General features: G+C 45.1%; 1 long non-coding RNA gene across 1 annotated transcript; it reads right to left on the bottom strand.

The window, feature by feature from the left end:
• Nucleotides 1-4,214: 4,214 nt before the first annotated feature.
• On the bottom strand, nt 4,215-11,757 carry LOC308132465. The gene is made up of 3 exons (XR_013936701.1): nt 11,643-11,757; nt 6,051-6,146; nt 4,215-4,352 (listed from the first exon to the last, which is right to left on the bottom strand). It is a non-coding gene; the product is annotated as an uncharacterized lncRNA (long non-coding RNA).

Raw genomic sequence — 11,757 nt, 5'->3', positions numbered from 1 at the left:
AACCCCAAGGAGGTTTATAAAAAAAAAAAGAGGCTATTTTACTGTTTGAAGGTCTGATGCACACATACAATCAGAAAGAGCTACAAAATCTAAATCCAAGAGTCGGGAACCAACCACGTTAGTTAAAATGCGTCCTGCTTTTTAATACGAGACAAATTGGAGACGAGGTTACAGAGAGGGTACTCAATTTGTGTGCATCGATAATCCACTGACAACGAATGAGAAGTTGACCTTTGTGACCTCTGCGCTCTCGCAGACGCATTCATCACTCCCCCTGCTCCTACATACGCACCATGTCCACGGGTCGTCCTCAAGAGACGAACATCATAAGACCCTACAGCAGAGAGAATAGCTGGAACAATAGCCGGCTGCTCCTTTCTGGTGTCCACCCTCCTCCCGGTGCTTCTCGCTGTTTTCCTCCAGAGGCGATCATATGACAGCTCCAGTCCATCTTAAAAATGGGCCCTGGTTTCCAACAGGTTGAGCTGCAGTGCAGCCGAGGGTAGAAAATGGAAACGCTAATCCAGGCAGTGTTGTTTGAACCTCTGAGACGCACCGTCTTCATATCGGCGAGAGTCAGGTTCTCGCCCGGCGGGTGGCAGGTTTGGAACAACTCATCTTTCAGAGCAGTGCCGCCGGCCGGTAACTGGTGTGCTCTCACTGATCTGATCTCCTATTTCTTTCTCTTTTTTTTCTTTTCAGGTGAAACCACTGGAGCGCAACCGAGCTGAGAAGACTCACAGTCTTTACACACATAACACAAGTTCAACTTTGGCTACAGCAAAGGTGTTTTTGCATATATTGCATTTTCTGTTTTTGTTGCTACCACAGCACTGATTCAAGTCTTTGAAGTAATAAATTTCAAGTGTATTTTTTGCACATTGTGTTCCTGCTGGTACAAGTTTATGAATCACAATAGCAGGCGTGACTATGCAGGAAGACAGATTATTCTGTTTGGAGAAGCATCGGCACTGCTTTTCTTTGTCCATCCGTATGTGTATAAGGGAGCCGGGCAGTGGTGCATTGTGGGATGTGTTTTGATTTGAATACAATCATAAGTCTCGGACTGGCCCCCTGCCCCTGACAGCTCACCCCTCCCACTCCCCCAAATTTCTCTCTTCAATCCTCCTGTCCCCCTAATCAGTTTAACCCTCTTATGAATAGCTCTTTGTCGTGAGATAGATTACAGTTAACTCTGTCCCTCTCGCTCTGTCCGGCTCCGTTAACCCTCCCAAATAGCAAGCACACACCGCTCACGTGCTGGATTTCACTACGGCGGCAACTCGCTCCAGGCGTGAGCTCTTGTGCATGATCACAAAGCAAAGCATTAATTTTGAAATGAAACTCGTGAAAAAAAAAAAAAAAAAAAAAGAGTTCAAGTTGGATTTTTTTTTTTTTTTTTTGTAACCCGAGTTGCAGTGATTTTCAGGAAAATGTCATGATTCGTGAAATTAACAGAAAACACAAAATAGTGGTTATGTGAGCTACTATCCTCCTGGAGCTCATAAAGGTTTGTAGTTGGACTCCAGCTCTCCTGTGGAACAGCATTTGTTTTCATGCGTCTTTCTTGGCAGTGAGACACCGACTGCATGAGGTAATGGGGCTGCGTCAGGCTGGCAAACATGGACTTCCCAAGTTGCAGCCACCTATTCTTCTGACACTGTGTCATTGTTTGCTGCACTCTGCTCTAGTCGCAGCAGAAAAACTGGTTGGAGATAATGAAGTGACCATTTTCCCAGATCAGCTGAGCTATTTTCTTCTTCTAGACCTGTCAGTAGATCTGATGCCTGCAGAAACATTGCTTGCGTATTATCTTTATGCCATGTTTTACTTTATCACATACTTCACTAAAATAAGACGACACAAGCGGAGTCCGTGTGTGTACGTGACTTGTGCATGTGTGTAACAACTGCAGACTTAACTTCTCCAGGATTCAGTGGCCACACTGCGAATCTGATGGAGGCCTGCTGAGATCTGGGGGTTTGCCCATTGTCCGTCTAACCTCAGGTCAAAGTCTCCTGCTCGCAGTCTCTACTGATTCACTTCAGCACACAGGAAACATTTGATCTGGGCCGGCAACAGTAAACCATCCTGACACCGCAATACTCAAGCATATTGTCTCAACAAATACAACTCCAACAGGCTATAATAGCGTGTCAGTCAAGAGTTTATCTGGCTGTTTCCTCTTTGTTCTGAGCCCACTAGTGTTCAGCCCTCCAGGGCTTGCTGTGTGTGAAACGGAGAGGAAGGGGGATGAGAGGTACCTATATCTTCCCTACTCATTCGGACGTGAGACCGTGTCTGAAGTCGGTGTATATTGGGGTCGACTGAAGGACGGGTCCAATCTCAAGTACGCCCGATATCATATCAACAATTGTTGGTTTTAATGGATCGACGCAGGGACTTCAGATATCACTCGCTCCGATTCTTTCATCTCAGCTTCTAAAAATTGCTAATAGCATCAGTGAGCATGAGACAAAGCAGTCGACCAGGCAGATGACTTTGCTTGACTTGAATGCGTTTTGTGGTTTATTTTGTACTTTATATTACGGTGTGGTATCAGCAATGCAACTGAGAACAGTTTTAACACTAATTGATTTAGTATCACATATTCAAGTCTTGCTAAGATGCATTGGTAAAAAGCCTAAAGTGCTGTTAAACCCCCACAGTCTCCAATTTGAAATGTTTTACCTGGCTCTTCATTCTAAAACCTTGAAATTATCCGTTTTCTTTTGATCTTGCTCTTTACACAAGTCAAGACAAAAATCAGGAAATGGTTGGCAACTTGACTGTCTTATGGCTAAACCTAAAATCCCACTATATTTTAATTTGAGGGCAGAATACATTAGACCCCACAGCGCTGACACGCTTCACATGCTGCCATCTGCTTCCATCGGGAGGGAGACATGAGGATCTGAGGCAGACTGGGGCAGAGCCCACATCAGACGTGTACGCACAAGAAAGAGATATATGGCGAAGCGTCGGGAGAACCAAAACTGGGTTGTATTTTCAGCGACACTGCTGCAGTGTTATTTACATCATTACGGCGGCGTATGTATCAGATGACTGCTCCGAAACAAAGACGCGGTTAACCGTCAACAAGAGGGTTAGCACGCCAAAACACATGTAGACCAACTGACTGGTGGCAGTGGGAGGTTGTTTGTGGATTGGGCCACGTAAGCCTTCAGTGAGAGGCTTGAGTTTTTGTAAAACATCTCTCAGCTGCATTCTCGGTAGCAATTCCTCCACGCTGTCGTACTGCAGACCCAGAGGGGTTTGAGGAGATGGGTTCCTGCACAGTGTGGTGACCCAGTTGAGACAGTATGGGATTTTGGTTGTCCCAGTAGTGCTGTTGGCTTTGGCAAAGCAAAAAGAGGTTGCGATACCCCTCTTTGTCTTTTGTCCTCCAGTAGACAATGACGGGATTATAGGTCTCAAGCAAGAAAACTCCTATTATTCCCAGTGCTTCATCCATCCTCCTTCCAGCACGACAACAATCTCCCCTTACTGGGTCACCCCTCAGCATACTAATAAAACACTGTCATCAGACCACCAGGCCCCCACCTACACTTCTAATCCCCCTACGAGCAGCGTTGCTGGTATCCCCCTGCTTCTTGCTAGGCTACCCCACCCCCCCTCCTTTTAACTGCCTCCATTAAAACACATCCATTCTCGCCCTTCCCCTTTTCACAGCAGTACAACAGCGCTCAGAAATCACACAGACTGAGCACCAGCTGTAATTACAGGGACTGTACTGTAGATGGATTATCTATTGGGGTATTGTTTCCTCTAAATGTCCCCTCCCTGAAATCTTCATAAATACTAGTTGATCTGCCTTATAACTAACTTTGCTTACACAAGCCAGAAGAGCTAAGAGAAGTTTACCTGCCACAAAGACACCCCCACCTCCCCTCACAGAAAAAAACTTACTTAAACATGACCAGAAAAGTTTGTTAACTGCAAAAGAGGCTATCTTTATAGGAGCTCAAAGTTTATCATCTACTTTTTTCTCCTGAGAAATGTATTTAAAAGACATTTTTATGGTTGAAACGTGATCTGCTTGAAGGGAAATGGCCTGTATGAGTACATTTCTTCCCAGGCTCTGGCAAGAAATGCGTGAGAGAAATCGGATGAAAGATACTTACCCTTATAGTTGGGATGGACACGAGGGGCGTACACGCCGAACTTTATGAGGATGGGGACGCTGTAACCGAGCCGCACCCACTCCACAACGTGGAGCGGAAACAGGTTTGGAGAGGTGGCCTCTCTGGATGGGGGACTGAGACTACAGCCGAGCTCAGCAGTGCCCCCCACTCTGGCACGGACCAACAACGCCCCACCTTGAGACACACCTGCAAAGACAGCAGCACGGTACATAGACGAATCAGTGGCTTTACTATGGCCAATTCCTGATAACCCACAGGGTAATAAACATGACTCATCTTGTCACCAGGCTTTTAAAGAGTCATGGCTCTCCTGTGGTCATGTTGACCTTTCGAGAATGTTTTGGGTCTCACATATGTGTGGAAATTGTTTGCTAGCCTTGAGGAAGGCCGAGGGTGTTTGAACACACGCAATAAGAGGGTCAAGACAGAAAAGTTAGATCTGCAATATATGATGCAAAGATGCAACTCCCATAAAAAAAGAAAAAGAAGAAAGAACAGAATATGGCTCGCAGGCTGTGAAAGGCCCGGCCATCAAAGGACAGGTAAAATAATCTTGTGCCATTTGGCAACAGGCTCGTATAGATGCAAAGCCTGCAAACACACAGCAATCCCATTAGTGACACCTGGAGCAGTTGCTGCCTTCTTACCGTCACAGCCATGTGCTCACGTGGGTGAGTGAGCAGTTGGGTGCCAGTGTTTGCTCTGCTACTCATCTGGCCTTGTGATTACTTTAATCTCAGAGGGTGGAGGGTGGAGGGGGGGTGGAGGGGAGGTGGTGGTGCTGGTGATACTCTGATGCAGGACAGCAGGACCCTCTGCGCTCACTCCAGGCGACCTCCCTCCCTCCCTCCCTCCACCCCCTGGGGTACACACATGGTCTGCGGACCAGCACAATCAATCCCACCACCCACCACCCCCCCCCCCGCACAAACACACGCACGCACATACTGGAGCGTGCCTCGCGTTGGGGGTTGCATAAATCCAGGATTGATCTAAATCCACACCCAGAGATATTATTTAAGTTGGATTTTGGCCCCATTCTCCTCCGTCCACTCACGTCTGTGCTTCAACCCCTCCTCTTCACTCTCTCCTATGTGAGGCAAGAGGATCTGTGCCAAATTCATCATGGTGTCCAGCAGACTGTACGCAGGCGGCTGAACGCCATACGTCTGCCCTGCTCAGATTCACCACTACATATGGTCACTGTTGTTAATGTTGGGGAATATATAAACAGTTGCTGAATAAAATGCAAAGACAATATCCACTTAGCTTACAAAAAAAAAAAAAAAAAAGTTATACAAAAATGCAATATATTACATGGTGGATTATCTCAGTTTTCACTGTGACCTTTGCCCTTCTTAAAGTATCATTTTCAAACAATTGTTCAAATAACGCACCAATTATTTGAAAATGTTTTTTGTTATTCATTTGGATATTCACACATGCAAGTTAAAACTGGATTTCATGACATTTTGTCAATTTTAATTTTGTTTAAAAAAAAAGAGTAAATTCTCAGAAACAAAAGGCATACAGTGCAATTTTAAGGTCCTTTAATCATGACAATGTGAAAAGAGATGGTTTTGTCAATCATTTCTACTGAATAAGCTCAATTTACCAACAGTAGGACGAGTTTTAAGGGAGCGTGATATGATATGTCTCTTTTACTCTTGTGCAAGAAGGTGATTCGATTCTTGCATCTTTGTATGAATGCATTCAATGAATTTGCCATAAAACCACTTTACTATGTTTAGTTTGCTGAGAAAGTACTGAACAATGCATGCACCACTTGCAAGGAGCGAAATAGAGACTCACCAAGGAGAATGAGTGGTGTAAAATGCAGTCTTAAAATATGCAATGGATCCATATTTGCATTAGCATACTTACTTAGCAGACAGATGGCTACAGCAGCGGTGACAGCCTGGAGCCACCGTGTCCCCAGTCCCATGGCCGTGCGTCACACTCCTTCACACATCTCCCAACCTGAAAACCAAGCACACACATCCCGCTTACTCCTCGGCAGAGTGATGCTGTACCACACACACAGATTCCCCACTGCACGGGGACATCCCTCACATCCCCCCGTCAGACAAATGTAATCCCTCGAGTTAACATCAACTCATTATCCAACAACTACACAACATTCCAGATGCTTCTTGGGTTAATAAATAACTGTATTCTTTGAAAACACATAATCCCTCGGAAAATTGCATGTCTGAGCTGTGGTTGGATTTAGTGAAATAAGCTATTCCGACAAGTGCTCCGAAGAGGTGGTCGGACACAAGACTTGTTTTTAAAGTATGCACCCTGCGGAAGTTTGCCCACTCAAGTGTTTACGTGTGTGTGTGTGTGTGTGTGTGTGTGTGTGTGTGTGTGTGTGTGTGTGTGTGTGTGTGTGTGTGTGTGTGTGTGTGTAGGTGTGTGTGTGTGTGTGGTGGGTGCGGCACAGAGAATTCCTGTACAAGGCTCTGAGAGAACGTACAGATTAACCTGATGCTTGTGATTGGCCCAGCTCATCCATAAGGTCTCTTCATCATGTTCAGTAGGCTAACAGAGATTGACAGGCGACATGAGCAACACTGGAAGGTGTGTCTCCCCACTCCAGATGTTATTGCATTTAAAAAAAAAAAAAAAAAAAAAGTAACTCAAGTAGCTGAAATAGACAGACGACGTGCTCAGCCGAGAGCGGTCGACACCTGATGACAAAATGCACAAGCAGCTCGAGCACTCAACTCAACTCACAGCAACTCAACCCATTCATTTCCAGGAGACCCTCCTCGTGCAAACTACTTCACGGGCTGAACGACGACGACAGCTGCAGGAACCCGTGGGGCCCACCGTCTCGAGTTGAATTGAAGGCACAACTTCTCTTAAGTCGTGTGCCCTTCAGACATAATGAAAGCTCTCACACCCTTTTCCTGAACTCACTCTACTCAATTCTGGCGGCACCCGATCATTGCAAACTAGGAAGGCGGCTGTTTTTAGAGAGCAGGTACAGGAGGGGGTTTGATATCGGTTGCTCATACGGTGCAAGTATGAAGTGAAAGACAAATGTCTTCACAAAAGTCAATGAAGAGGACATTTCGTCTCATTTATCTCCTGACACTTGCCGTGACGGGTGCTGTTTGTGTTGGCCAGGACAGAGAAGCATTGTCAGGAATTTTATGTTGCACCATAACCGACCAAGGTTAAACAACTGCTAAAGAGTAGCGGGACAAAAAAACACATTGGTTTCACAATAAAAGCTAATGAAAAAGGTGGCGGGTGGCGGGGCCAGACTCATTTCAGTCCACTGTTTGCCAACAGGGTGAAGGCTACTTCCTGTTGTGCAAATAATGTGTGCTCAGTGGAGGCGTTGGAATAAGCAACACTCTTAATAACTCCCATAATGTATTCAGAGAGAAAGGAAGGGAATGTGTTCAGTCGACTCCTTTGCGTGTCACCTCCAGCAGTCAAGCAAATGATGGAAGCGATGACACATCGCTGCATCACCTCGCCCCGCCATCTTCAGTCATTTCGACAACCACAACCTGACGAGCCAAGGCGGTATCACATCCATGATTTCAGCTCCATAACTCAACAGTAAGTAACTCCTGACAAGCCGAGGACCGAACAAATCTCCGCCTTGCTCCTGTCTGCCCTGCCGCGAGACACCAGTGTCTCCTGGACACAGACAGAGACAGCCTGGAGGAGGGCCTTTGTCTGCAGGTGCAGGAAAGGACAAGCAGGTTATTTCCTTCGGCAGCAGAGCACAGCTCGGCCTTTGTAATTGGCATGTGTACCGAGAGGCACTCAGCTGGAGCGCGCATGTTGGAACACTTAATCTGGAACAACATTTACCAACAACTTCTGCTTTATTTATCAAACTGCAACAAACACTTGACGCGATTGTGATTGACAGACCGTAATTAACTTGCACTGGAGCGTTTGTCCTAAGGCGAGGACGTGCAGCATCTATACCCGTGTCCTCGAGGGGTCAGAGGGTCTTACTCTTCTGATCTAATCTACTCACGAGGGTATCTGAGGGAAGGTGGACGGCTCAATTTCAAAGGTAAAAAAGATCTAAAACAATGAACAATTGCCACTTCAGAAGTCAGAGGATGGTCACCACAGTAGGACCCAGGAATTAGTTTGAGCTTGGAGAGAGTTACTGCAAGTGAAGCTTGAACCACAAAACTGGATTGAAGCACACTAAAAATCTCATTTCAGCACACGGCATCCCACAACATCCGTGCGTGCTGCGTCGACTGTATTAGGCCAGCGTTTCCCTGGATTCCACTGACACAAATTGCTTTGGATCTGGCCATGACTTAGCCTTCTGGAGAGTACATTTGTAACACCCAGTCTAATCCCGCCCTGCTGCTACGAGTGTTAATAGTGTAATTGAATTAGAGATCAAACTGGTGAGACAAATCAAGGACACTCTTGTCGTTCAGCTGCGCGGCGATGTGACGAATTGCTGCCGAAATCAAATCAGGGATTTCTCACCTCGCGGTGGGGATGAACGTGAATGAATGACTTGGTGAAACGCTAAGAGATCGGCGCTTCACATGATCTAATAAATAGAGGAAACGCCTCCCCTAAAAAGTCCTTCTAAATGTAATCAATTTGGAGACACTGGATGAGGCACCATTTTAGATTCACATTAGCTTTAGAGACAAGTGTGATAACGTACAAGTCAAATACTCTGAAAACTCCTAAAAACACATTTGACCATCAACAACTGAGTTTCCAAAATAACAAACACACGCTCCAATAGCATCAACAGTTTCTTAATGGGTTTTTTTGTTTTGTTTATTTTTTAACTCAAAAGCTGATTTGATTTTCCCCTGTCAGCTACAACAGCTGGTCAGCCTGAACCCTCCATATGCATCTCTGTATCACAGCATTACATTATTCAGTCACACCTAAATAATGCATAAGTCAAGGGGCGTTTTTGTGTACCTGGCAACACTGGACAATTTGGGTGACCCGTCGTAAACCCGTCGTAAACAAAAAGTGAACTTTTGGCTCAGTGTGTGTGAGTGTTACCCTTCAGAACCTAAGCAGATCCATCAGTGGTGCTGGTGACAGATACAGGCCTGATAAGCAGTAGCATTACTCTCTTAGTAATCCCGGTTAATCCCGAGAGGCTGTAGCCTCTGCAGAAACCAGCCCGAAACAGGAACTTCAAGTGTTACTTGGGGCCAAATCTTTTGACAGGTTGCACAGAAAACACTCACACGTGGTTAAAAACCTCACGCAAAACTCGCCACAAGAGAGGAAACAGATCTGCACAGACGGCATGTGAGAAACATAGTTATTGACACTGGAATGGGCTGCAAAGCATCAATCCAGCCCTTGACTGGTTGGACCAGTCTGCACAGACCAGCAGTCGATTCATGGATTTTGTTTGTGGCACTGCAACCTAGTTTAGGAACTCAATTGATATTAACTTCAACTAAAGGAAATGAGCTGGGCACGCGCTGGGCACGCGACGGCAGCAGAGCGCTCATTTGTTAGGGGGGGGAAAACCTACTGTATATGGATTAACACAGTGATTGTTGGCAGGCTAATACACGCGACTACAGGGTATGAATATATTGACTGTGAGTAAAGGGTGCGGTTGTAATACTCGCACACTCTTTGAACGGGTCACACATTTGCAGCCATTAAAATCTGCCAGAAATTACACACGTAAATCACCCGTGCAACTCATGCATGAGTGGACTGATTAAATGTCCTTTTTTTTCTCAGGACGATCCACTTTCATATAGCTCAGACATCCCAGGGGAGCGGAGAATTACAAGTGTCTAATGAAAACAAAGCTGCTAACATTGTTCATCTAAGTGCCGGGTGTCTGTCCTTTCATGCCCCCAGCTCTGAGGGCCAGGTCAGGCCCATAAAGCTACTTTCGAGACAAGGTCGCGAACTCAAGAGTCCGCTGTGGAAGAATGGCTCCGGATTTATTTTAAAACGAGGCCCAGAGGACCTGTCCCTGAAGCCACGTCTAGATCCAAATGGCTCATGCAATCAAGTAGGAACGGATGAGAGCTAAAACGTACGATGAGTGGATGGAACTTAGTGTAACACCGAATTGCTCATTGCCAAAGGGCTCTGGTAGTGCGTTCACCATCTGAACCACTGACACCCACACGGCAGTTTGGAGGAAACCACTTTCGGCTCATTAATAATTTGTGTCTCAGTGCAATCGATTTCGCCCAGCGTGTCAGTCGACTGACAGAGGACAGTCTACCGCAGAGCTGTTGCAATAACGCAGCGAACACCGGTGAAATTGTCAAGGCTTTTTAAGTATCAAGTAACGAGGGATACCACTGTGTAAAATGACTCCTCGTGTCTGTCACGGGGAGAATTTGAGTGACACTGCTTCAAAGATATTCTGAGAAAATGTAAAACTGCTTTTAGAACCCGACTGCCACTGTAAATACTGCAAAAGCTAAATAAATAAATAAAAACAAGGTATTTTTCTTTGAAATAATCACTCAGAAAAAAAAAAATCATGTTTCCCTCCATTTTTTTAAAGATATTTTAAGAATGTCAAGCAAAAACAGAACACAAAGCTCAGCGTGTTTATGTTGATGAAAGCAGTGTGGAGAAGACTACGGTGTTTCCAACACAGGGGATTACAGGCGTCATGATGTGGGGGCTCTGTGCGCCTCCCTTCTCGCGGATCAGCATTAAAAAGCACAACCAAAACAAAGGCGAAGGAGCAGCAGAGGAAGGAATACACATTATGCAAAAACACACAGGAGGGCCGGACTCCTTTACACAAAAATAATCTAAAATTAGCTGTTTTCTTTTCAGCACATTGCACCATGCAGAGCAGCAGACTGATGAACTGTCTGGGCCATACCAAACAAACCCGGATCCCCTTTTTTCTTATGCACCCCCCCCTACAGTGAATTATGATGCACATCCCTCCCTGTCACCACCCGGATCTCTTATAAAACAAAACAGGTGCATCTTTTGTCTGACATGGGCAGACTGATGCCAGCTCAGATTAGGGAATCCTCAATAATAGGCAGAAGATGCTATTTTCTACACTATTTTAAATCCAGGAGGCCCTTGATGATCCTTCTTTAATTTTTTTTTACATTTTAGGAAATCTTTTTGATTGGAAAAAAAAACACAGTCATCTGGTGTATCTGATACCAAAACAATAAACAAATGATGTAAAAAAAAAAAAAAGAAAAAAGAAAAAGAAAAGAAAGAGAGTGGCAGCTGTGGAGGCTGTTTATTTACTGTGTGCCTCACAAAGAAACTACAGTAACACCACAGATTAAATTGTGGGACCCTGAATTATTAATACAGGTATAAAACAGGACACAAAAGAGAATCACAGTGGTGTCTCTAAATGGATTTTTGCAAGTGGTTATAATAATGTAATAAATATGTTATATTTGTCAGTTCGAGGCTGAACTATATATATATATAGAGAGAGAGAGCAACCGGTATATATGGAGGTTTCCCTCTCCTTACCTTGCCTCAGGCACTTTTCACTTGGAGCTCAATCTTCCAGCCTTTCAATCCATTGATGCTCTTCTGTTAGACTCCTCTTCCAAATTCAACTATCCATTCTTTTCTCCTCTCTCTG

Source organism: Blennius ocellaris (genome assembly GCF_963422515.1).
Source record: "Blennius ocellaris genome assembly, chromosome: 7".
NCBI lineage: Eukaryota > Metazoa > Chordata > Actinopteri > Blenniiformes > Blenniidae > Blennius > Blennius ocellaris.
This window is presented reverse-complemented; position numbering and strand designations above follow the sequence as displayed.